Below are 26404 nucleotides of genomic sequence, written 5' to 3' on the forward strand. Positions count from 1 at the left end.
ATATAGGTATATATCATATAATATCTAATATATCATATATACATATTTATTGTGTATCGTTTTATATATATCAGCAGTGGAAAAAACTCAAAAGAATGGCAAACTTTGGAAGATAGTAACAATATTTTTAGGGCACAGTGATCTTAAACTGAATGAGCAAGTACTATGCAAAACATTTTTTAAATTAACTTGTGACTATTTTGGCCAAATTGATCCAGACTGAGGCCAGGAAGAGAGTGTCCTTCAGTACCACATGACATGCTTGTGTAAGCAACTCACCAGAGAACCCTTTTCGGTCTGGGCTTATAGATGAAGAGGCACATGGAAAGGGTGGTGAAATGTGTTCTGAGAATAATAATGAAAATGATAAAGCTGTGAAAAATATGAAGAAGAGGTCACCCAAGTGGATTAAATAACAGTGAGAGGGCCTCCCTTGAGACAAGGTTTTTAAAGTTGCACCTCCATCTGCAACCAGCCTCCTTCTCCAACCCAGTGGTCAAGTAGGTGTTTTCAACATCAGGCACCTACCAGCTGGTTGTAAACCATCACTTCCCCTCTACAGTCCTGCCGGGACCTAATACTGACCTCTCCTCTATTGAGACTACACATAGTAAACCCTATCCCCTTCTCTCTTTGTCTCTGATCATGAAAGTGACACTTGCTTGGGACTTTATCTATATCTCAGCAATTTTTCATCTTTGTGTCAAGGTGCCTGGTTAGAATCTGGTAAAAGGGATTTATCCTGCATTCAAAAAATTGCACATACCCCTCAAAGCTTAGCATGTAATTTTGGGGGTTCACAGACTCCCTGAGTCCAGTCCAGGGATTCTAAGTGTATAATCTCTTTATTAGACCATAAACTCTATGAGGGCAGAGATGGTACTTTATTCATATTTGTATTCCCAATGAAACTGGCATGTAACAAATTCTTGGTAAATGCTTGATGAAGTAGTAAGAATAAGAAATTTGGACAATTATGTTGGAGAAGAAAGAGGGAAGATCTGCTCTATTAGTGGTAAGAATGTCTATTATATTAGCTCTTATGGCTATTGGTCTCTGGCACCACTGAGTATACAAAAATGAGAAATAGGATTACTTAGTGACTGGACATAATTAAGCTGGCTATAGAGGAGGCCTTCCAGTAGGAAGGTTGGTGGTTCATACTGAAGTGAGTTTAAAAGAAAGGTGAACTTGGGCCGGCACAAGCAGTTAAGTGTGCGCGTTGCGCTGCCGTGGCCTGGGGTTCGCTGGTTCAGATCCTGGGCGCACACCGACGCACCGCTTGGCAAGCCACGCTGTGGCGGCGTCCCATATAAAGTGGAGGAAGATGGGCATGGATATTAGCCCAGGGCCAGACTTCCTCAGCAAAAACAGAGGAGGATTGGCAGATGTTAGCACAGGGCTGACCTCCTCACAAAAAAAAAAAAGGTGAACTTCTCTGGGTGGCTCTTAGAGCAGCGTTATTCTCTGTGGGGGGACAGAGCAGCATGAAGGCAGGAGATCCAGGATGGTGAAGGACCAGCCTGGAGATTCCACTGTGGATGTGCCTCCACCACACACAGAGGCTCTGCAAAGCACCAAACTTCAGAATGAACTCTGTCCCCAAGGGCTTAGAGCCCTAATCTGAGACCAAACACCAGAGTGAACAGGACCCCAAATCAAATGCACACTAGGTGACCAGAGTGACACTGGAAGCGTGGAGAAGAACCCATTAAGATGGGTGAGTGGGGACTGGCCTTAGAGAGAGTTTGATGACACAAGACATAGAAGCTTAGTCCAGGCAACCAGGAAAACAAGCTAACAGGGAATAACAGGAAGAAAGAGGCATCTGTTGTAGCAGAACTTGGTGAATTTCCACTCCTCACTCACCTCTCCAGCCCAAAATCTATGCTCAGGGTGAGGAAGCAACAGAAGTCCTCCCAAAGGCCCAAGGAGTTTTGCCAACGTTATTCCAAGGCAACATTATTGCTGGCAACTCTCTACTTGTTTTTCCTACCCATTCCTTCTCCACGACTTTCTCTGGTTCTCCCGTACTCTCTTTATCATCTTCCTATTTCTTCTCCTTCTAACTACTTTTTGTTGCTTTTCCACGTGTTGCAGTGTGTTGGAAATAGAAATATCCTGGTGCTTCTGCACCTGTATGATTTTGGGCAAGTCATTTCACCTCTCTTAGCCACGTTTTGTCATCTGTCAAATAACGGCATTTGACTAACATTTCTAAGTTGTGATGCTTCATGGATGGCTAATGCTTACTGTCCCTTTCTCTCTTCTCATTTCTCTTATCCCAATTTTTCGGGCCCTGGAGAGGGCATCCCTTAAGGCTAAAGTGTTTTTTTTTTGTTTCATTGATGTCTTAATAGTTCATAACATTGCAAAATATTGGTTGTACATTATTGTTTGTCTGTCACCATATACATGCCTCCCTTCACCCCTTGTGCCCACCCCACAGCCCCCTTGCCCCTAGTAACCACCACACAGTTCTCTCTGTCCTTGTGTTGGTTTATATTCCACATATGAGCAAAATCATGTGGTGTTTGTCTTTCTCTCTCTGGTTTATTTCAATTAACTTAATACCCTCCAGGTCCATCCATATTATTGCAAATGGGACGATTTTGTCTTCTTTATGGCTGAGTAGTATTCCATAGTATATATATACCACATCTTCTTTATCCAATCATCAGTCGAGGGACACTTGGGTTGCTTCCACTTCTTGGCTATAGTGAATAATGCTGCAATGAACATAGGGGTGAATAAGCCTCTTTGGATTGTTGGTTTCAGGTTCGTTGGATAGATTCCCAGTAGTGGGATAGCTGGATCATAGGGTATTTCTATTTTTAATTTTTTGAGAAACCTCCATACTGTTTTCCATAGAGGCTGCACCAGTTTACATTCCCACCAGCAGTGAATGAGGGTTCCCGTTTCTCCACATCCTCTCCAACATTTGTTGTTTTTTGTCTTGATGATTATAGCCATTCTAACGGGTATAAGGTGATAGCTTAGTGTTGTTTTGATTTGCATTCTCCTGATGATTAGTGATGTTGAACATCTTTTCATATGCCTATTGGCCATCTGTATATTTTCTTTGGAGAAATGTCTGTTCATTTCCTCTGCCCATTTTTTGATCTGGTTGTTTTTTTGTTGTTCAGTTGTGGTAGTTCTTTATATATTATGGAGATTAACCCCTTGTCAGGTATATGTTTTGTGAATATTTTCTCCCAGCTGGTGGGTTGTCTATTCATTTTGATTCTGGTTTCATTTGCCTTGCAGAAGCTCTTTAATCTGATGAAGTCCCACTTGTTTATTTTTTCCTTTAGTTTCCCTTGTCCACGTAGACATGGCATCTGAAAAGATTCCTTTATGACCAATGTCAAATAGTGTATTGCCTATATTTTCTTCTAAGAGCTTTAGAGTTTCAGGGCTCACCTTCAAGTCTTTGATCCATTTTGAGTTAATTTTTGTGAATGGCGATAGCAGATGGTGTATTTTAATTCTTTTGCATGTGGCTGTCCAGTTTTCCCAGCACCATTTACTGAAGAGACTTTCCTTTCTCACTCGTATGTTCTTAGCTCCTTTGTCAAAGATTAGCTGTCCATATATGTGTGGTTTTATTTCTGGGCTTTCAATTCTGTTCCATTGATCTGTGTGTCTGTTTTTGTACCAGTACCACAATGTTTTGATTACTATTTCCTTGTAGTATGTTTTGAAGTCAGGGATTGTGATGCCTCCAGCTTTGTTCTTTTTTCTCAGGATTGCTTTAAGGGCTTAAGTGTTTTTTATGACTATTAGGGCATAATATTAATAATAATAATAGCTGTGACAGGCTGTATTTTCCAAAGATGGCCGCCACAATATATTTTACTTTACATGCTCTTATTATAACATGGTGTTGACATTCCTCCCATCAGATGGTAAGGTCTGTGTTCCTTCCCCTTGAACTTGGGAGGGCTTTGTGACTGCTGTCACCAGAAGAATACAGAGGAAGTGATGCTGTGCCAATTTCTGGGCTAAGTTCTTAAGAAACTTACAGGTTGCAATTCTTGTCTTTTGGGATACTGACTCGTGGAAGCCAGACACATGCTGAGAGAAGCAATTGGCCACATAGAGAGGCCCCGTATTGGACCAACAGCCTCTGCTGAGTTCCCAGCCAACAGCCAGCATCAACCACCAGACCTGTGAGTGAAGACACCTTCAGATGTTTCCAGCCTCCAGCATTCTAGGAACTAGAAACAGCTCGTGTATAGTGTGTTTAAGGAATGTCAGAAGCCAGCAGGCTCTCGGAATTGGGAATGAGCCCAGCGTGTCTGAGGGACAGTAGGAAAGCAAGTAGGCTGGGAAGAAGGGTGAGAAGAGTGCTGTGAGGGGTCGGAGGAGTAGCAGGGGCTGGATTTGATTCTAAGGATCATGGAAAGCCAATGGTGGTTTCAAGCCATGGGGGCTGGGATCCGATTTGGACTTTAAAAAGGTGACCAGATACTGTGTGGAGAATGGATTGAAGGAGCCCGAGTGGAAACAGGGAGACCCATTTAGAGGCCATTGCAGGAACCCAGGCAAGAGATAATGGTGCTTTGGCCTAGGGTGTGGCAGCAGTAATAAGGAGACATGGACAGATGCTAGATACTTTTGAGAGGCCGAGTCCATATAATCCGCTATTGTACTGGTTGTGGGGGATGGAAAAATGAAAGAAATTGTGCAAGGCTTCCAGTTTTGGGTGAAGCACTTGGGGGGACCATGACGCTATTTGATGAGGTGGAGAAGACGGTACGGGTGGGGAGCAAGCTGGAGGGGAGAATAAGACACGTACCGTGGTACAAAACACGTCACCAGACACTAAGCGAATCCGTAATAAAGGCTGTCATTTATCTACAATGTGGTCACGTGTATACTAGTCCATAGCTCTTAGGATGCCCCTGCAGGGCATGAGGATCCACAGTTTATTAACGACTTACTCACCTAAGAAGGAGTAGCTAGGATTGGTACTCATATTTTTCCACTAAAAATACTTTTTTCGTTAAACCACACTGACTCCCATCACTATGTATGTATGTTGGTCCCCTAGGTCTTCATCCTGTGTCTCAGATTTTTACTAGATTTGCTGCCCCCTGCTGTTCGTTCAATGTAACCACCTGTAGTTAGGAACGGTTATTCCGGAAGCGGCCCCGTTCAATTCAACTCCACAAAATCTGTTGAACACAAACTAATTACACGATTCTATGGAAGGTGTTTGTGGGGAATACATAGGAAGAGGAGACTGCGCTGCCCTCAAGGCGCTGTAGAAGTGACAGACCTTTTTTGAGCAGAGGAGTGAAATGCTTTCAGAGGCTCAAAGAGGAGGTGAGGGAGGGAAACCCGAAGGGAGGTGGGGCAGGCCGGATTAGGGAAGACTGCTGGGAGGCAGTAGCATTTGAACTGGATCCTGAAGAACAGGCGGGAGTTGGGGGAGAAATGGCGCTCCAAACCGAAGAGCGAGCTTGAGCAAAGGCAGAGTGGGGTAAGCGGGTCTCTGGAACACAGGGGTGGTGGAGTAGTGGTTAGAGCGGGACTCCTAAGCAGGAACACCTCCATCAGGCTCTACCACTGACCTCAGTGTGTGACCTCAGGCAAGTTATTTAACCTTTTTGAGCCTCAGTTTCCCTTTCTGTAAAATGGTGATAATAACAGCATTACTTCATAGGATTCTCATGAGATACAAATAATTTAATGAATTTGGAAGTGCCATAAGTCACCTGTGGATAATTGTAGGGGAAGGAAAGCCAGAAAGTTGGAACTAAGTCTTGGAGGGCCTTGAATGCCATATTAAAGATTTTCAACTTTATTCTGTAGGCCACAGGGATCCATCAAAGGGTTTTTGAGCAGGGGAATGATGTGAGTAATCTTCCAAAGGTAATTCTGGCCTCTAAATGTAGAGACATAGGAAGCAGGTGACTGGTTAGAAGGCTATCAAATTTCCTCACTAAGGGGCATGGCAATTTTCTGAGATCCTGTGAATATGTGTGTTTTATGAGATCTTGAGAATGTATGTTTTGCGTTTTATCTTCATTCATGCACAAATGTTGTAACTATATATCCAAATGAATTAAAGGCTGATTTACTCTCTTGGAAAGGGGCAATGGCTATGGCTGTGTTTACTGAGGGAAATATTTTAATTTTTCTAGAAATGCTTCAACAGTGGAAGTTTATATAGTGTAAAATGTCACAGTAGCTAAACCTGGGGCTCACCGGGTAAGACAAATTTCTTTTCAAATATTTTTCCAAAGTAGAAATAAAGAATGGAGTCTCTCTCTTTTTCAGAAATGGGGATAGAAATAGTACCAAGAGGGGCAAATAGAAAATAATCTTTCTTAGTTTCACTGAATGAGCAGATTAAGCCAGAGACAGCCCTCCAACCCATGCAAAATTTTCTCGTAGGCTGCCCCTAAAACAAGATAAAAACAGAGAAGGCCAGGTGATCAGCATACTGCATACTTTCTTTTGAGCCTGAGAGAATTTGTGTGTCTTTCACAACAACCGCTCTTTAACAAATTGATTTTTTTTCTTTTTCACCTGAAATAGTAGGGTTATTTGCTTATAAATGTTTTGTGAGCAACTTCAACAATAACTCACAGGAAAATTCCTTTAGCAAAAATTGAGCAAACTGATTCAAGAAAACAATACTTGACATCTGCAAAGAAATACATAAAACTGTCTTCTTTTTTTGAGCATTGTAGAAGTAGAAGGGTGTTCTGAGTTCCAGAATCCATAGTATCACCAGGCTGAAAAAGTCATGAACAAAGGAATGAATTACCTGCCAAGATATGTACCTGTCTGACCCAGTGACTATGATCAGATTTAGTTTGGCATCTAAGGGAATGTTTATTTTCATTATTGTTACTATTTTCTGTTGTTGTTTTTTTAAGCAAGGATTTACTATCTTCTTTTAACCTGCATCTTCACAATACATTTTCCCAGACAGGAAAAAAAAAAAATCTGTGACTTGATTCTTTGGACTGTGACCTAATTTTGGGTGAAAAACAAATTTTATTCCCTCATAAATTTCTAGCAATAATTTCTTGGTTTATTTTGAATTAAAAAATGCAAACTGTTCCAAGAGAATTGGATTTTAGCAGTTGTATTGGGATGAGAAGTATCTGATTTGTAAGGCTGTAACCTTGTCTACCACTGATTGAAATCACTGACTCTTTTATCACTTTGTTGAATGATAAAGTCCCAGGGGTAGTGACTTCTTTGCAATCTGCTTACTTAAGCTCATACCTCCACTTTTTTAAAATGTTTTCCTGTTTATTTGTCTTGCTGTTATCACAGTAAGAAAATAGCCTCTGCTTTACCACTCCACTTCTGTGTCCATGATCATAAAAAGCCTGATGGATCAATATGAGGCTTTAATGTACTTTTTCTGCCTTTTTCATTAAAAGTTTGCAGTCAGAGTATTAAAATGCAGTTGAGACATAATCCGTTTCTAGGGTTTGGTTCCCAGCGAGAGGGAGGGTCTACACGTGGTGCTTTCATGAAGTAAAGCAGTGGATCTTCAGTCCAGCAATTTTATGGGACTTTTTCTCTCTCAGGGATTAGAGACTGTTGAGCAGATGTTTACGGCATCCTCTATGTGCTTTGTAAAGCACTATCCTCGTTTGAATGTTTAATTCTCATTGTAAGGCCAGGCTCAGAAGGCTAAGAGTTTATTCCATAGTACATCAGTGGTGTGCTGGCAAATGGTTAACAACAGGCTCTGGGAGATGGGGGATGGGGGATAGCCCTGCTTTGTAGTGTTTGCTGATCTCTAAGGTGTAAATACTCCCACCAAGGCCAATTTTAAGCTTGCAAGTGATATCACTGAATGTGGAGTTGGGAAGAGACGTATAATAGCACATCACTATGTAGTGGTTCCACCACACAAATACAATAGATATAAATAACCTCACAATTATGGATCACAGTAAAATGTAGCAAAATAATTAGGAAGTGATAGGTTTTGATATTTGTTATCTTCATTTTTAACACAATTCATTTCCTTGTAAGTTTACGTAAATTTTACTAATGACTGTGTTTAGCAGCCGACTTGCAAAATTCCTTGAAACTTAACAATTGAGTCTGATGAGCTGATTCTAGTGGGCTGGTGTACATGCTTCTCTGATAAAGAAATTACCTGTGTCTAGGTAAATGATCACTTCCACAAAGCCTCTGGCCCTTAGGGGAGAAATCTCTGCAGCCATTTCCTGGAAAGCTGGCTACATTTACAGAAAGCGCTCAGTAAAGCAAAGTCAGTTGTGGTAGCAGGCTGTGCTCATGAGTCAGAGGGCAGACCATCTGGGCCAAGTGTTGGGAAGGCTTCGGGGCAGCATGGCCACAACCCAGCCAGCAGTGATGTTTTACTATGAGATGCTGTGAAAACTGTACCATGGGGCTTCAATAATTATGCCTTGGAATTCAACTTAAAGAAGATATGAAATGTATTCATTATGCTATGACTGCTTACTTATCGTGTTCTTTTAATTGGAGTGGGAGGAGGGGATTTGACTCTAGATCAGTAATAAGAGTTTTTCACATTATTTATTCTTGCTTTAAGAATTTTTACTGAGGTAAAGCTGTCTTTGGTAATTTACTCATTCATTCATTTTTTCACATTATTATTGGGTCCCTATGCCGTGCAAGTGTGGCATTACACACAGGGTATTCAAAGACAAGTAAACTGGTCCCTTTGGTCTCGGAAGTCACGGTCTAGTGGAGAGACAAATATGTAAAAAAATCGCGATTTAACATTTGAGTATTTTAGTATAGAAATAAAGTGTTATGTGAGCAATGGAGATGAACAACTGATTAGAACTGTTAATAAACTTCTCCCTAAAAAAACTGAGGGACTACGTAATAGTTCAAAGAAATATCCCACCAGGTGCATGATGAAGAAGGGATCCAGCATTTCAGACTAATTTTATTTCCTGCATGTATTCCCTGCTTCTGTCTTGGTAGAGGCCCCTTTGGTTGTGGCATCTGAGATGTTTAGGCAGCACCCTTGGTAGAAGTGGCTCAGTGCTCAGTGCTCTGACCTTGTTGGGACTCAGGTTAGCCCTAAATCATGGCACAGAGTCTAGCTAGCTAAAGAAAATGGGGTTATTTCGAGGATACAGAGAGCCACAGCGCAGCTGTTTTGGAAACCCAGGGATGTCTCTCTATTTCCTTCTGTAAAGGCTGGGCCTCTACCTTCTGCTTCTCTCTTGTCTTCTCCTCTCCCCCTGCTGGGTCATGTCGTCACTTGACCTTGCCCGTGGCCCCTAAAGGCTGCCATAGCCTCCTCTGTAGCACTGGGACTCTCCCTATGCTCCCCTCTCCCTATGCATCCCTTTGACCTCTCCCCTCAGTGCTAACCCTTGAAGGGTTAGGAGCTCACTCCCAGTCCAGGGCTGGGAAAAGACACCCTGTCCAGAGCATGAGTGTTTAGGACAGGAGGGGGTGCAGGCAGGAATTCCCCAGAAGGAAGTGTGGGTGGGTGGGCATCATGACGTATGGTGGGCAGGTCCCGGGAAGTGCTGGGGAAGTCAGTCAGCCCACTTGCTGGGCACAGCTTCACTGTTTGCCACGGGGGAGCTTGAACAATTGACGGCTCGTCAATGAGTCGTGGTTTTCCTCATCAGGAAAATGGGATTGTAGTAATACTCGCCCTCCCTGCTTTTTCTGAGGACCAAATTGAAAGAAGAAAGAAGCTTACTAAAGTGGGGGGAAGACAACTAAGCAATGGACAAAGGTAAGGTTGCCACGGGAATTTATCTGCGAACATTTTCAGAACTAGCTGCAACAAGGGCAGGTTCGGAGGCAAAGCACAGAGGGATTTCCATTCAAAAACGGCGGGTGGGGGAGAGCGGGCGAGACTGGGCAGAGCAGGGCCCGAAGACTCTGGCATGGTTCTGGAGGCAGGTGGGGCCTGTGTGTTCTGGGCGAGGCCCCTCCCTGCCTCCCGCCCATTCAACTGCTGTTTCTTCCCTTAGTCCCCCACCTCCATCTCGTTCCGGATGAGAACGGCAGAAAATGGGAACTTCTGCTATTTTGCCCTGGCTTATTCTTCCCTGAAACAATGGCTCAGAGAGCCTGTAACCTGCTTGAATGGAGGTAAAGGAGAGAGATTTAAAAATTAATGTCCTGGGGCGGGCCCGGTGGCATAGTGGTTGAGTTCATGTGCTCCACTTCACTGGTTTGCGGGTTCAGATCCTGGGCGTGGACCTGCGCACTGCTCAGTGGGCCACGCTGTGGTGGTGTCCCATAGAGTAGAGGAAGATTGGCACAGGTGTTAACCCAGCACCAGTCTTCCTCAAGCAAAAAGAGGAGGAGTGGCAACAGATGTTAACTCAGAGCCAATCTTCCTCACCAAAAAAAAAAGAAAAAAAATTAATGTCCTAAACTAGTATCCAGGCCCCTGTTCTCCCTTCCATGGTCAAGAGACTTAGGAACCGAGTGGAGCTGGATCATCACTGATTCCATCAGGGAAAGGCTGGAAGGCAGGAATCAACCAAAATTCTAGGACATTGGATTATTTCTGAAAAAATGAATTGTTAGAGATCTTTACGGACATAGAAGTGTTTTAATTGAGTGGCGTGGACTCGCAGCACCGACGAGGGTCTCTGTCCCTCCAGATGATGCAGAAGAACGTGGGGAAGAAGAGAGTGGCAGTGATGGGAGCTGGGATCGGGGGTGTGGGGGCCATTAAATGCTGCTTGGATGAAGGGCTGGAACCCACCTGCTTTGAGCCCACCTGTGACGACACTGGGGGACTCTGGAGATTCCAAGTAAGTCTCAATGTTCCTGGTATGGAATGCAGTGCACATCCAATCTGCAACTCGACAAATGTAAAACAAGAACCTGCTGTGAGCTGGAAACTGTGCTCCCTGTGGGGGATAGAAAGATAAACAGGAACAGTTCCTGGCTTTCGGGGTTTATGGCAAAGGAAAGAAGATGTCGATACGGATCATTGCAGTATGAGAGAGATATAGTGCTCAGTGCTGAGCCAGGGGTCCTAGAGGTGCTGTGGGTGCACAGGCTGGTGTGGAGGCAGGCAGCCCTAAGGCAGGAAAAGGCCCTGGAACAGGAGACGGGAACCCTCTGCTGAGCAAGTCTCGGAGCCCCCGTTTCCTAATCTGTAAGAAGAGACGAGTAATCAGTTCTTCATAGGTGGCCTCTGTGAGAATACCTAACCTAGTCATTGGTTACAGAGTTGGTATGCAGCAGTCTCTCTCTCTCTTCCTTCCTGAGTCATCATGTTTGGGGAGGAATTTTGGTGCCACTAAATCCTTCAGAACAGGCAAAATGTGTTTTATGTAACTGAACTCCAGATCAGATAAAGTCCCTCTTTGTCTGTGAAGAAAAGCAAGACTGTGTGATGAGTTTCTCGAGAGTACTGTCTGGTACATCAATAAGGGCTGGCAGGCTTGGGAATGAGTCAGTAGGAAGAATCAAACACACAAAACCCTTACAAGCCTCTGGCCTCCTGGAGAACTGAGGCCTTGGCATGTCAGAATCAAAAGTCAGCTGAAAGGAAGCACTGGTCGATGCTCTGCCTTGCAGGCATTGGAGTAATCTAGCAGCAGAGTAGACTTGCACACGCCTCTTAAAGCACAATCTTTCTCCACTGCATTATTCACCAGGAACTCATTAGGGGTGTTTTCCTTTACTTTCTAAAGGAGAAGTCAGAAGAAGGACAGCCCAGCATCTACAGATCTGTGAACATCAACATTTCCAGGGAAATGCCCTGCTTCAGTGACTTCTCCGTTCTGATCATTTTCCAAATTACATGCACAGCTCACAGCTCCTGGAGTATTTGAGGATGTGTGCCAAGCACCTTGACTTTTTGAAGTACATCTGTTTCCAGGTAAGCTTGAGGGTCTTTTGTTGTCTTGACCCTTGAGAATCTAATGAAGGCAATTGTCACCTTTCTCTAGAGATAGACACATAAATATAACATTTTGTGTGCAATTTCAAGGGATTAAATACCCTGATTTAGAAACACTGACTACACCTGTATATCTTCTTTGGAGAAATGTCTGTTCATGTCTTTTGCCCATTTTTTAATTGGGTTGTTAGTTTTTTCCTTGTTGAGATGCATGAGTTCTTTATATATTTTGGGGATTAGCCCCTTATCAGATGTATGGTTTGCAAATATCTTTTCCCAGTTGTTAGGTTGTCTTTTCGTTTTGTTGATGGTTTCCTTTGCTGTGCAGAAGCTTTTTAGTTTGATGTAGTCCCATTTGTTTATTTTTTCTATTGTTTCTCTTTCCTGGTCAGACATTGTGCTTGAAAATATGTTGCTAAGACTGACGTCGAAGAGCACACTGCCTATGTTTTCTTCTAGAAGTTTCATGGTTTCAGGTCTTACATTAGGCACATGTGTGCAGTGATGGATTGTATTAGTATTTGGGTGATGAACATGAGAACATGATGTAATCCACGCCGAAATAGCAGTATAATGATGTATACCTGAAATTTAGACAATATTACCACAATAAACAAAAACAAAAACAAAACAAAACAGAAACACTGACTATTGAATTAGAGGCAATATTGTATTTATTTGCAAAAGCTCTTTGCCTGTATGGTGGTCTCTTGCATATATGCGTATATCAACCACACGACTTTCTCACTTGGCATTTTCCTTGCACAAACTCAGACTATCACTATAATCCTCTTTGCAGAGGGCTCTCTTTCCAGATTAAGTGAGTGCATGCATTTGGAACACTTTCATCAGTGCTTATCATAAGATACACACTCAGTAACTGTTAGCTACCATCATCATCATCATCATCATTACTTTTCTAGACTCATAGAAACTTACATTTGGAAAGGCTATGCCAGCCTTATCTCTTTTGCAATTCATTTTTTCTGATGGTTGGACATCTAGTCGCTGCTTGATTACCTCCCACAGCAGGTTGTTTACCACCTCACAGGAGAGTCTGATTTAGTATTAGGTAGTATTTAATGTGTCTGTGGCATACATTTCTAAAAAGACAACTTTTGGACATATGTCCATATATTTACCATCTCATCTGTCTGTTCATCCATCCATATGGTCATCCATTTGGAAGACTTGAAATCCAGGGTGTATTGGCACATATATCTGCTTCATAAGCTCTATGGCACGAGAAAAAGTCAAGCAACAGGTATAAAGGTATAAAGCAACAGGTATAGAAAAAATAAACACTTTACTTATTACCCATTTCTCAATTTTCAGGGGCATTGTGGAAGAAATCTAAACAAGATCATAAAAATCTCACTGAAGATTATTAAATATAGGAATATCTACAAGAAAATGATTATTCAGGGTCCACTTTCCCTTGAATCTGGGGAATAAACTGAATGACCTCTGTTGGTCCAGGTGTGGTCCTCTAGTTTCTGGGAGGTGGAAGGAGAGGGTCACGTGACACCCTTGTTTGTCCTTTTGTTCTCAGACAAAGTACAGTGTGAGGAAGCCTCCTGATTTCTCTCCACTGGCCAACTGGACGTTGTGGCGGAAGCTGACGGCGAGCAAAGGCTGTCTGCCTTTGACGCAGGCGTTGTCTGCAGTGGTCGTCACAGTGACCTCATTTACCACTTCAGTTTTTCCCAGGTATGTAGCTTTCTCATCTCAGGGAATCCTAAGGGTGGATGGTCTGGGGGGCGGAGTCAAGATGGCGGCGTAGGCAGACTCGGAACTCACCTCCTCCCGTGGACACAGCCAATTTACAACTACTCGTGGAAAAATTACCCCTGAGACAGAACTGAAAACTGGATAAGAGGAACTCCTGCAACAACGGACAATCCTAACTGGGGTAGAAGAGGCAGAGACTCCCTTCCGGAGAGGAAAAACGCCGTCTTCACAAGCCGCCAGCTTCACGGCCGCCGGGAGCAGCACACAGGTACGCAGCCTCCCTGGAGGCGCGGGGTCCTGAGCCGGGGAGCACCCTCGCTGTGGGCATTTTGTGGACACAGCACAATCGACACCAGCGGCATAATATCTGACTGTGCCTGCTACTAAAACATTGGGGAGTACCCCCAGAAAACCCGGTTCACAAAGAAACTAAAACTGGCTCTTAAAGGGCCCGCGCACAAACTCACCCGTTCCAGAAAGCATCCTAAAATCACCAGAAAGAAAGGTGCACAGTGCTTTGGTGACAACAGACTCACCTAATAGGCCCTGAGTGCATCTTGGTGAGGGGTGAGACCTCTCCAGGGACTGGGACATTGGCGGCAGCCATTGTTGTGGCCTGGTGTGAGCGTACTGACACAGCCGCCATTGGAGTTCTCCCTGAGGCCACCTAGCCTGGGGTCTGCTCCACCTGCTAGAGCACTGATTTAATCCAGCTCAGCCAGGGCAGGCAGCCCACCCTAGAGACTGGCCCCACCCAACAACAAGCCCTCAGGCAACTTGTGGGCCTGCATAGATTGGTGACTGGATTCTCTGCAGCCTGGCAACTGAGCCGACTTGAGCGGGGCAGGGTGTGCACAAGGAGCGGGTGGAGAGTGTGGGGCGGTGGCGGAGTGTGTGGGGCTCCCGCCGTGGAGAGACTGGGTCTGCTTGGGGAGGTCGGGGCACGCACACGGGGCAGGACTGTGTTGACTGTGTGTGTGGACCTGAGGGCAACAGGGCTTGTCAGCTGCAGAAGACTTGTGCTTCTCAAAGACCTACATAGGAGGTTTGCCCCACCTTCCAAAGCCTGAAACAATTGGGTGTTCCTGTGCCTGAGGCCAGCCCCACCCAGCTGCAATCCTCAGAGAGCTGACAAGAGACATAATAGGCTAGAGGCTTGCAGCAATTGTAAGGCCCTGAGCCAAACAACCTGCCACACTGGGGGCCTACTCAGTTAAAAGAAATACTGCAACACAAATGTGGTATTAGAACTTACAGCCAACTATGCTGGGGTGCCCCACACCTGATAAAGAGACTGAAGGGCCCACAACAACTACAAGCAGCTGAGCATTACAACAGCTGGCCAGGAGCATAACTCAGCCTCCCCGGGCGCCTATAGGGAGAGCTAACAGGCCACAATAGAAGGACACATGTAGCCCACATAGGGGCCACCCCTGGAACATTGAGAATTGAGGGAAGCACACTTGAAGCCTCCTAAGGCATCACTTACATAAGGTCACCTATCCAAGAGCAGGAGACGTAGCCGACCTATCTAATACGTAGACACAAGCACAGGGAAAGAGGCAAAATGAGGAGGCAAAAGAATACATTCCAAGTAAGGGAACAGGACAAAACCCCAGAAAAGGAACTAAGTGAAACAGAAATGAGCAACCTACCCAAAAGAGAGTTCAAACTAAGAGTGTTAAGGATGCTCACTGATCTGGGGAGAAGAATAGATGAACTCAGTGAGAATGTCAACAAAGAAATGGAAGATATAAAAAAGAACCAATCAGAAATGAAGAATACAATACTGGAAATGAAAAATTCATTAGAGGGACTCAAAAGCAGAGTAGAGGATACAGAAGAACGGATCTGTGAGCTGGAAGAAAGACTAGAAGAAATTACCCAAGGTGAACAGGTAAAAGAGAAAAGAATTAAAAAGAGTGAGGACAGTCTAAGGGACCTCTGGGACAACATCAAGCACACTAACATCCATGTTATAGGTGTCCCGGAAGGAGAAGAGCGAGACAAGGGGGCAGAGAATCTATTTCAAGAAATAATAGATGAAAACTTCCCTAACCTAAGGAAGGAAACAGACATCCAGGTACAGGAAGCACAGAGAGCCCCAAACAAGATAAACCCAAAGAGGCCCACACCAAGAAACATCATAATCAAAATGTCCAGAATTAAAGATAAAGAGAGAATCCTAAAAGCCGCAAGAGAATGTCAAGTCACATACAAAGGAAACCCCATAAGGCTATCAGCTGACTTCTCAGCAGAAACCTTACAGGCTAGAAGAGAATGGCATGATATATTTAAAGTGCTAAAAGAAAAAAACTTACAGCCAAGAAGACTCTACCCAGCAAGGTTATCATTCAAAATGGAAGGAGAGATCAAAATTTTCCCAGATAAGCAAAAATTAAAGGAGTTTGTCACCAAGAAACCAGTGCTACAAGAAATGTTAAAGGGACTGATTTAAGGGGAAAAGAGAAGACCACAAATAGGAAAAATTATCTATTTCCATGATTAGAACGTAATGGATACAAATGCACAAAAAAGAGGTTAGATATGATATTAAAAACATAAAAGGAGGGAGGAGGGGAGTTAAAGAGTAGAGCTTTCAGACAGAGGTCAAACTAAAGTGACCATCAATTCTGTATAGAAGAAGTAAGGAACAGAGAAGGACTACTAAAACACTGAGAAAAAATAAAAGTTAAAAAATGGCAGTAAGTACATACTTATCAATAGCTACTTTAAATGTCAATGGACTAAATGCTCCAATTAAAAGGCATAGGGTGGCTGACTGGATAAAAAAACAAGACCCATATATATGCTGCATACAAGAGACACACTTCAGACCTAAAGACACTCACAAACTGAAAGTGAAGGGATGGAAAAAGATACTCCACGCAAATGGCAATGAAAAGAAAGCTGGGGTGGCAGTACTCATATCAGACAAAATACACTTTAAAACAAAAACTGTAAAACGAGACAAAGAAGGGCATTACATAATGATCAAGGGAACAATCCAACAAGAGGATGTAACACTTGTAAATATCTACGCACCCAATGTAGGTGCACCCAAATATATAAAGCAATTATTAACAGACATAAAAACAGAAATAGACAGTAACACAATAATAGTAGGGGACTTGAACACTCCACTTACACCAATGGATAGATCATCCAAACAGAAGATCAATAAGGAAACATTGGCCTTAAACGACACACTAGAACAGATGGACCTAGTAGATATATACAGAGCATTCCATCCAAAAACCGAAGAATACACGTTCTTTTCAAATGCACATGGAACATTCTCCAGGATTGATCACATATTAGGCCACAAAACAAGTCTCCATAAATTTAAGAAGATTGAAATAATACCAAGCATCTTTTCTGACCACAACAGTATGAAACTAGAAATCAACTATAGGAAGAAAATCAGAAAAGCCACAAATACACGGAGATTAAACAAAATGCTACTGAACAACGACTGGGTTAACGAAGAAATCAAAGAAGAAATCAAAAAATACCTGGAGACAAATGAAAATGAAAATACGACATGCCAGAATTTATGGGATACAGCAAAAGCGGTTCTAACAGGGAAGTTTATAGTGATACAGGCCTATCTCAACAAACAAGAAAAATCTCAAATAAACAATCTAACAATGCACCTAAAGGAACTGGAAAAAGAAGAACAAACAAAGCCCAAAATCAGTAGAAGAAGGGAAATAATAAAAATCAGAGCGGAAATAAATGAAATAGAGACCAAAAAAACAATAGAAAAAATTAATAAAACCAAGAGTTGGTTCTTTGAAAAGATCAACAAAATTGACAAACCTTTAGCTAGACTCACCAAGAAAAAAAGAGAGAAGGCACAAATAAGTAAAATCAGAAATGAAAGAGGAGAGGTTACAACAGACACCTCAGAAATACAAAAGATTATAAGACAATACTATGAAAAGCTATATGCCAACCAATTCGACAATCTGGAAGAAATGGATAAATTCTTAGAATCATACAACCTTCCAAAACTGGATCAAGAAGAAGTAGAGAATTTGAATAGACCAATCACCAGTAAGGAGATCGAAACAGTAATCAAAAACATCCCCAAAAATAAAAGTCCAGGACCAGATGGCTTCCCTGGGGAATTCTACCAAACATTCAAAGAAGACTTAATACCTATCCTTCTCAAACTCTTCCAAAAAATTGAGGAGGGGGGGAAGCTCCCTAACTCATTCTATGAAGCTGACATTACCCTGATACCAAAACCAGACAAGGACAACACAAAAAGAAGAAAATTATAGGCCAATATCACTGATGAACATCGATGCAAAAATCCTCAACAAAATACTAGCAAATCGCATACAACAATACGTTAAAAAGATTATACACCATGATCAAGTGGGATTTATTCCAGGTATGCAGGGATGGTTTAACATTTGCAAATCAATCAACGTAATACACCACATTAATAAAATGAAGAACAAAAATCACATGATCATCTCAATAGATGCAGAGAAAGCATTTGACAAGATACAGCATCCATTTATGATAAAAACTCTGAATAAAATGGCGATAGAAGGAAAGTACCTCAACATAATAAAGACCATATATGAGAAACCCACAGCTAATATCATCCTCAATGGTGAAAAACTGAAAGCTATCCCTCTAAGAACAGGAACCAGACAAGGATGCCCACTGTCACCACTCCTATTTAACATAGTATTGGAAGTCCTAGCCAGAGCAATCAGGCAAGAGAAAGAAATAAAAGGGATCCAAATTGGAAAGGAAGACGTGAAACTGTCACTATTTGCAGATGACATGATTTTATATATAGAAAACCCTAAAGAATCCACCAGAAAACTTTTAGAAGTAATAAACGAATATGGTAAAGTTGCAGGATACAAAATCAACATACAAAAATCAGTTGCATTTCTATACACTAACAACGAAGTAGCGGAATGAGAAATTAAGAATACCATCCCATTTACAATTGCAACAAAAAGAATAAAATACCTAGGAATAAACTTAACCAAAGAGGTGAAAGATCTGTACACCGAAAACTATAAAACATTTCTGAAAGAAATTGAAGAAAACACAAAGAAATGGAAAGATATTCCGTGCTCTTGGATTGGAAGAATTAACATAGTTAAGATGTCCATACTTCCTAAAGCCATCTATAGATTCAATGCAATCCCTATCAAAGTTCCAACAGCATTTTTCACAGAAATAGAACAAAGAATCCTAAAATTTATATGGAACAACAAAAGACCCCAAATAGCTAAAGGAATCCTGAGAAAAAAGAACAAAGCTGGAGGTATCACACTCCCCAATTTCAAAATATACTACAAAGCTATAGTAACCAAAACAGCATGGTACTGGCACAAAAACAGACACACAGATCAATGGAATAGAATCGAAAGCCCAGAAATAAACCCACACGTCTATGGACAGCTAATCTTTGACAAAGAGCCAAGAACATACAATGGGGAAAAGAAAGTCTCTTCAACAAATGTTGTTGGGAAAACTGGATAGCCACATGCAAAAAAATGAAAGTAGACCCTTACCTTACACCATACACAAAAATTAACTCCAAATGGATTAAAGACTTGAATGTAAGACCTGAAACTATGAAACTTCTAGAAGAAAACATAGGCAGTACCCTCTTCGACATCAGTCTTAGCAACATCTTTTCAAACAACACATCTGACCGGGCAAGAGAAGCAATAGAAAAAATAAACAAATGGGACTACATCAAACTAAAAAGCTTCTGCACAGCATAGGAAACCATCAACAAAACGTAGACAACCTAACAATTGGGAGAAGATATTTGCAAACCATACATCTGATAAGGGCTTAATCTCCAAAATATATAAAGAACTCATGCATCTCAACAACAAAAAAACTACCAACCCAATTAAAAAATGGGCAAAAGACCTGAACAGACATTTCTCCAAAGAAGATATACAGATGGCCAACAGACACATGAAAAGATGTTCAAAATCACTAACTATCAGGGAAATGCAAATCAAAACTACAATGAGATATCACCTCACGCCCGTCAGAATGGCTATAATTAACAAGACAGGAAACAACATGTGTTGGAGAGGATGTGGAGAGAAGGGAACTCTCATACACTGCTGGTGGGAGTGCAAACTGGTGCAGCCACTATGGAAAACAGTATGGAGATTCCTCAAAAAAGCAAGGATAGAACTACCATATGATCCAGCTATTCCACTGCTGGGTATTTATCCAAAGAACTTGAAAACACCAATTTGCAAAGGTACATGCACCCCTGTGTTCATTGCAGCATTATTCACAATAGCCAAGACTTGGAAGCAACCTAAGTGCCCATCAAGGGACGAATGGATAAAGAAGCTGTGGTATATATACACAATGGAATACTACTCAGCCATAAGAAACGATGAAATCTAGCCATTTGTGACAACATGGATGGACATTGAGGGTATAATGCAAAGTGAAATAAGTCAGAGGGAGAAGGTCAAATACCGTATGATTTCCTTCATTATGTAGTAGATAATAACAACAATAAACAAACACATAGGGACAGAGATTGGATTGGTGGTTACCAGAGGGGAAGGGGGGAGGGAGGAGGGTGAAAGGGATAATTCGGTACATGTGTGGTGATGGGTTGTAATTAGTATTTTGGTGGTGAACATGATGTAATCTATGCAGAAATAGAAGTACAATGATGTACACCTGAAACTTACAATGTTATAAACCAATGTTACTGCAATAAACAAAAAAATTAAAAAAAAAAAATAAGGGTGGATGGTCTGTGGTTAAGTAAAGTGGATTTAAAATTCCCTTCATAATGGCATACAATAAGTCATTAACCTCAGTAATGCAATTAGTATAAAACCTGAATTCTGTGGGTTTTTAAGTTTTATAAAGGAAAAAGCCTGTTATAATCAGAATGTCTGAGTACAAGCCAGTGGCACTTAAGTTTCAACAAAAGAGAGGTATCTGTTTTACCTCTGTTGTCAGGCCACGCCTAGAGTGTTGTGCTCTGCTCTGGTGCCCCCTTCAAGAAGAGTGTTGACAAAAGGGAACATAATTAGAGGAGAACAACCAGGATAGTAAAGAGTCACACAAATGCAACATGGCGAATGTATAAAAACTACAGAAGCTGTTTAGCCTGGAGGAAGGTGCTTGTTGTGGGTGAGAAAGGAGCACGATCACTATCTTTGACTGTGATGTCACCATCATATAAAGGATGGAATCATGCTGTGTGTGTTCTTGTTGGGCAGGTCGAGAGCTGACAGATAGAAGATCTGGGGAGGTAGACTTGGCTCAAAAGAAGAAGGGATTTTCCAGCAAGAAGTCATGTCCCAAAATGAAATAGTCTTCCTTGTGAAGTAGTGAGTTTCCCAATTCAGGAGATGTTTAAGCAGAAACCAATAACCATTAATGAGGACTTTTTAGATCGGTGGCTCTCAAACTTTAGTATGGTAGGAATAACATGGAGACTTTGTTAAATCACATTGCTAGTTCCAACTCCCTGAGATTCTGATTCAATGTGTCTGGAGTGGGGCTCGTGAATTCGCCTTTGACAAAGTTCCCAGGTGCTGCTGGTCTGAGAATTGCATTTTCATAGCAAGGCTGTATTAATATATAATGCAAGGTTGGACCAGGTGACTCTAATTTTCCAATTTTGAGAGTCCCTAATGATAATCACAGAAAAAACATAGAACGCTGTATGAATTTGGATATCACCAAAGTGAATTTGCTCCGTAAAAGTTGTATATATAAGTGTATATATATATAGTATATATAATTGTATATATGTGTATATAAAATAACTTCGTGTGCGCTATGATAAATCAAATTTCTGTTAATATCAATTGTTTGTGAATCATAAGAGGACCATTGGAAAAGAATTTGAACGTGGTACTATATATAGATTTTGGTTTTAAAGTGGTTTACTATGAAACTGTGCAAATGCAATGTAATAGCTACAGTAAGCTTTGCATTTCCTGAATCTAAACTGCTATTTTCCATTTTTTTCTTTGCATAGGGATTGAGAAGTGCAAAGGTCAGTATTTCCACAGCAAGGAATAGAAGAGTCCGGAGGGATTTATGGGAAGGAGAATCCTCGTGATTGGCTTTGGGAATTCTGGCGCAGACCTGGCTGTGGAGCTCAGCCACGCCGCAAAGCAGGTCTGTTTTCTGAGAGTTGCGTCGTGTTGATGTGGGAATTCTCCGCCTGCTTGTGCAGATGTACAAACCCAGGATAACTAGGATTCAAGACTTCTGCTTATGGCTTTCCACTAAAAGCACATATCTACACACAAAAGGCAGCAGAGGTTTGAGGGTGTTGGCTGGGCCGAACGGATACTCAGTAATCATGACCAGAAATAGTCAGCCCTTTTGCTCTTTGTCAAGATCTCTGCTAGTTAACACATCTATACTGTGGAAGACTACACGGTCATTAGGAAAAATGAAGCATGAGTATATGTGCAGATATCAGATGATATTCATTGAAAAAATCAAATTATAGGACTGTGTGCCTTTGTGATCCCATTTATAGAAAAAAATGCTATATACCTGTAGTGGTACATGTATATACAATTTTAGGAAGATCCAAAAAACCATTAACAGTGTCTTCCTCTGGGGATAAAGAATGGGTGTGGGTGTGTCTGTGTGTATAAAATACTAGTGAAACAAAATAGGCAGCAACTTAGATAATTAATTCAGACCCTTGCTTTGCTATCCTGACTGGCATGATTTAGATATATCTCTACAACCTACAAAGAAGAGTTGGGGGTGGGGGGCTTTAGAATGATCTAGATAGGTGACTTAAATATTGCAAATTTTCCAAAAAATTATTTAAAATGCCACTCACTTTGAGGTCTGTAAACAATTTTTACACATGTGAGGTTGTGCTTATTTAGTATGGTTAACAAGGTGCGAATAGATTGTCGCTGGAAATGTGCTGGTAACTGCACAATAATCGAGTTGTACACTGAGGGGAAACACACCTAGGTAACCCATCTAAACCAAGAGTCGGTTTTGTCAATGTACAAGCTCGCCATCTGCTGGCCTTTCTGGGAAAATAGCTATTTTAAACTGTCTTCTCTATGGTCCAGATCATTCCCTCATTCCAGGAGTATTTATTGATCACCTGCTGTGTGCCAGGTGCATATATATCATCACACATGATACTTGGGTGTCTGTTGTATGATTCTATTTACTTTTTTATATGTTTAAAATATTTTCTCATTAAAAATATCCAATTTAAGGAGGAAAAAAGGTCAGAAAAATAATATGATAAACAAAATTTCATATTTTAAAGAAATTCTGATAGTAGTTGTTTGGACAAATTAAATGGGGTGAAGACATGTAATAGATAAAATATCATAACATTTTAGAACTGGAGATGACTTAAGAAATTATTTATTTCAACCCCCTGTATTTTAGAGCCAAAAAAACAGGTTCAGAGACATTAACAGCTAGTGTAAAGGCAGGCAGAAAATTAGAAAAAAAGGCCAGTGCTAAAAGTTAGATCACCTTTTTAGTGGATTTGCCACATTTTCAACCCAAGAATAAAAGAAATAAGTTGTTGCTGGTGTGTGTGTGTGTGTGTGTGTGTGTGTATTTTTCGTGTTTAAGCAATGGTCATTGATTTGACAAAGGAAACACAAAAGAACTAATTTAAACTGTTTGTATAGAGCTGTATATTTAAGATTAATCCACATGGAAGTCAATAGCTGACATCAGAGAATGGATGAGAACACCAGGGGGTGAATTGAGAAGTAAAAATGAGGAAAGCTGATCCCAGTCCTTTGCAAGATGGAGGATTTAGGAGCTCCAGCTGAGAAAGTGCTTACACTGCCCCCAAGCTGGAGACTGGCAGAGTTCAGGAGACCAAGGGGGTGAGAGGGCCCAGGCACTACTGGGGAATCTGATCTGATATGTACGTGATATTGATCTTAAGAAGCCTATACATTCGCAGGAAACGTATAGTTACACCATCGGAAGATAGTGAAGTCTTGGTTTACCTAGTCTTTTTTTTTTTTTTAAAGAGAAACTCACACTAAAGTTTGGGGAAGAGTTGAAGGCGTTTGTCTCTTTCAGCCCTTCTATCAGTTCACAGGACACCATCCTCAGCAGGATTTCCAAAGCAGTGTCGAGGCCCAGGTCATGTTCCAAAGAACCCACAAGAGGAGGAGGTGTTGAATGACAGGGAAGGGGAGGAATTCTGGCTCCTGCATAGTTTCCAGACTGATACATTCTTTACCCCGTGAAGTAGATCACAGGATTCTGTTCTTACAGAAGAGGTCAGGTAACTTCTGGGTTCTTTTTCCTGCCCCACAACGGCCCAACTATCCCACTTTGAACACACTTTTACTTTTTCCGGGTATTTCTTAGCACCAGATGAGGGGCTTGGATCTTGCCCTGTGTGTGGGATGAAGGCTAGTCCCCTGGACACTGTCCTTTCGGCTTTGCTTTAATATCATCAGGAAGATCATGACACATCTATGTTGAATAACTGGGCAGAGAATAAATTAAAGATTCAATCATGCATTTATGGCCTCAGAAAAGATATTCATGTTACCTGTAGGGTGCATTTATTTTGTCTCAGCTGATGTGATTGATTCTAAGAACTAGAAAGGACAGATAGACTTCTGTGCATTATGACCCATACACTTCACTCATGAGACAGAATCGAAGATAATCGGCAGAATGTATTGACCTTTATTTTGTGGATAATTCTAACCATGTGTTGTCTTATTTGTCAAGCCAGAGCAACAAATGAGAAGGGAAATACTGCTGGCTATGACATAGTGACAAGAGCCATGATAATGAACAGCACAGGGAGGAGACATTAAAAGTGCATTGTAGCATTTGAGCGGTAATTAAGGTGCTTAATGAAGAGAATGAGCAGTAAAAGAAGGTTACGTTCATTATGAACTGTTTAAGAAATGGAACAAGAGTGTAACAAATTTTAGAAATATTTTCATCGAAACTTTAAGTAAAAAGTAAAGAAATTAAAAGTAACAGAAGGATTTCCTTACCTGTGTACGTTTCAGTGTCCTCAACATGCTGATTACATGGCAGTGCCTGGTAAGTGAAGCTTTGCTGTATATACGCAATCACCACCACGTGAAGTTCAACTAAAGATCTCAGCCTCTGGCAAGAGCTGTGTGCTAGAGCTGAGGCTCACAGCACAGAGAGAATGAGGAGTGGGTCATTGTGATAAATAGTTGATCCGAGTTTGAGCATCAGGATCGAAGTTGAGAAGGGGACCCTCACATTCCAGCGTTTATCTGTGCCTCTGTCTTGCACTAGTGTAGATAGCTATGTTTAAAGGTGGAAAGCCAGATGAAGCCTTTTGCACTGGAGGACCAGAACTTTGTTTTCCTGGCTTTTTACTGGCTTCTTAGTTTGAGAATGTCTTATAAAGGGGGAATAAAGGAAGAGGAAGAGAAGAGGAAAAGGATGACCCTGGAGTCTTAACATTTCCTAAAAAACATTTTCATCTCATCTGTCGAAACAGAAGGAAGAAAGAGTGCCCAATAAAGTTTTCTGGAACAAATAAGTGGATATGTAAATGAATAAATGAAGAGAGACAAAGACTAATATGACTCATCTTCCCTGGTTTTATAGATTTCTAAAACCTCAAGTGAGTGTCCATGACAACCTTCCCAATCACATCATTTCTGGCAGAATGATGGTCAAATCCAATGTGAAAGAATTCATGGAATCAGATGCCATTTTTGAAGATGGTAGCAGGTGGAGAATATCGATGTGGTCATCTTTGCCACAGGATATACATTCTCATTTCCTTTCTTTGAAGATGCTGTGACTATCATTGATAACCAAATATCCCTACGGCATCGTGTATTCCCACTTCATTTGGAAAAACCAACTTTGGCTTTCAATGGTTTAATCCAGCCAGTGGTGATACCAGCAACAGAACTCCAAAGTCGCTGGGTCACCTGCACGTTAAAGGCTGTGGTATGAATTCCCGTGGTTTCTTTACTACTCCTAGGCACCCTGAACCAAAAGAGTATTAAAATCAAGTTTAAATTAAAGGCCTGGTCAGTTACAACCAATATTACTATTCACTACTTTCTTTTTTAAAAACTATTTCCACCTTCCAGTGAAATTTCATTTTGCTTAATAATATACAATATTGCTTAAGAATAACAAGGATAGATTTTCTTTTTTTTTCTTTTTAGAGAATTTAGCAAGGCCTGAAAAAGAGAAGTGGGAGAAAACCAGTTACAACAATTTTACAAATGTGAAAGCCTTCCCTGTCCATGTACTTGCTTTCCGAGCTCTACACACAGCACAAAAATAGCCAGAATCAGCAGCCAGAACCAGCATCGCACCAGTGCTGTGAGTTCCATTTAGAATTTTTATTAAATTCTTCCTGGGATAAGATTTCTCCTTGATTCTTTTCATTCCATCTATTCTGTGGAACTAACAGCAATTGAAGAACCAGAGAAGGGAAAATGTGCCTTGTTTTTTTTTTAGCAATTCTGGTTAATAATATGGGAATAAAAACTCCTGTCTTTATTGCTAACAGGGAAAAGTTGGGTATGCATTTCCTTTCTAGAACTCCTCTCTCAGCTCCTCTTAATCAGCTTTGGAGAAGCTCAGCCCCAGAATTCTCACTCTTTTACTTTCTGGAACCACAATCTATCTTTCCCTAGACCCCTCCTAATAGTTATATGTTTCCTCTCACAGGGCAGAACAGGTTGGCCGCCACCGAGGACCTGATGGCTGACATTGTCTGGAGAAGAGAGGCTGTGGGGAAAAGATAGGGCCCTCCACCAGCAGGCAATTACT

At 41.5% G+C, this 26404-nt stretch overlaps 1 pseudogene across 1 annotated transcript; it reads left to right on the forward strand.

Annotated features, from left to right (window-relative positions):
- LOC101387969 (flavin-containing monooxygenase 5-like) lies at window positions 1–25761 on the forward strand (annotated as a pseudogene). The gene is made up of 8 exons (XR_015554502.1): window positions 1–4172; window positions 9669–9733; window positions 9975–10095; window positions 10617–10769; window positions 11661–11848; window positions 13422–13579; window positions 21624–21766; window positions 23684–25761. The product of XR_015554502.1 is annotated as a flavin-containing monooxygenase 5-like (transcript).
- Window positions 25762–26404: the final 643 nt, after the last annotated feature.

The sequence above is a fragment of the Ceratotherium simum genome, chromosome 2 (assembly GCF_057802395.1).
Source record: "Ceratotherium simum simum isolate JZ-2026a chromosome 2, ASM5780239v1, whole genome shotgun sequence".
NCBI lineage: Eukaryota > Metazoa > Chordata > Mammalia > Perissodactyla > Rhinocerotidae > Ceratotherium > Ceratotherium simum.